The sequence below is a fragment of the Sminthopsis crassicaudata genome, chromosome 3 (assembly GCF_048593235.1).
Source record: "Sminthopsis crassicaudata isolate SCR6 chromosome 3, ASM4859323v1, whole genome shotgun sequence".
NCBI classification, from domain to species: Eukaryota; Metazoa; Chordata; class Mammalia; order Dasyuromorphia; family Dasyuridae; genus Sminthopsis; species Sminthopsis crassicaudata.
The window spans coordinates 632435735-632437371 of record NC_133619.1 but is presented as its reverse complement, the minus strand read 5'-3'; positions in this window follow the sequence as shown (position 1 = coordinate 632437371).

Sequence of the window (1637 nt, the reverse complement as noted above, 5' to 3'; positions counted from 1 at the left end):
ACTCCCAATAATAGGAAGCTTATGAAGGCTAGAGAGGAGAGAAGAAAAGCTCCTCCCACTGTTTCTAGTGACTCACTCTACCCCACCCATAGACCAGATTCCCAGTGCAATCTCATGCATCCTATCCTTTTGTTAAATTTCTCAGGCACTTTACGTTTCATATATCACCAGATCCTGCTCAGGTCACAGAGATTCGGAACTTTCCCCTCCTGACTTCTACAGGACAAGTTTGGAATTTGGGGGTATTTCCATTCCTAGATACCCGAGTTTTCAGTTCTGTGCCCCCTCCCCTTCCCACCTTTGTATGAATCCCTGAGCTGCCAAAACCTGACCCCCTCTGTGTCTCTGATGAAAACTGTGGAGTCATTCAGCTTGGGAGACAACTTAGGTTACCTTTCTTAGTGGGAACTTGGGGAAAAGTTGATCACACACACACACACACTGAGCAGTGTCCTACCATGCAGCTTCCAAGACTTGCATTAGAATCTTTCTAACTTTGAGCCTGGTTCTCTACTTGCTTCTTTGGAGGGCATAGATGCATATCTATGTGTGTGTACAAAGATATGTATATGTGTATATTCATGTATATCTCAAGCAATAAATTAAAGTGATGGCTAATTAACCAAACAAAACTAGCCAGCTTCAATAAAATGAATAGGTCCCTATATAAAACACAACTGAATTATAACTCCCAATATCTAGAACAATTAACAAGCCTTGCCATATAGCATAAATATAATATAAAACATAATGAAATGAACATAACAGAAGATAAAAACCATTTTCAACATGTAGTTATTTACATGCACAGCAATAGAAATGCAATTACATCCAAGGCATTTTTCACAGAAAGCCTCTCATTGTTACCTAGACAAATACAACTATATAACATTTATAACTAACTGTGTCTGCAGATTACTAATTGCATCACACTTTAGTGTAGTGGCTGATCTAATAGGCATCCTTCTCAACACTTACTGATCTCTCTGCTTTACAATCATGCTAGAAGTTGCAATCAGCTGCTAAATGTTGGAACGATGCTAAACGTGTTTCTACATCTGAATTGACCCCATTCCAGGTTAGCTGTTAGCACTCTAGCCCTGTGGATTGAAGCTATGTTGAAGTTCTGTGTTTCTGTAGCAGGTTTAGGCATGAACAGAGTTGGCTCTTGGTTTAATTATCCTGCCCTGTAGTAATCCCTGTGGTTTCCTTTACACTCTCAGTGTCTATATCTGAATCAGAAAGTCTGTACACCTGATGGTCTCTTTTTCTCACTTTTTTCACCAGGGACACTCCCCCCTCAGCTCTTTCCACCTGCACAATGGAAACTCCAACTGACTCTCCTATGGACAATAGGTGGCTGTGATAAATAGTCCTTACAGAGTCCTGCTTCCCACCACCCCAGTTCTGTGGGGCTAGTTTATAAACTGACAAATTGTCTAGTCTCTCACTAGCCTTGTATGAGTTAGCTTTGCTAACATCTCAGTCCCTGGACTGTGAAAGCAGTCTTTGTCTCCTTTAGTTAGAGGAATCTGATGGTGTACATAGAAGGTGTTTAGTAAAAGTTGATTGAGTGAGGGACTGACAGCATTCATTAGGCAAGTACTGAAAGGGACTGGCTGCCTAGCAGACATTCA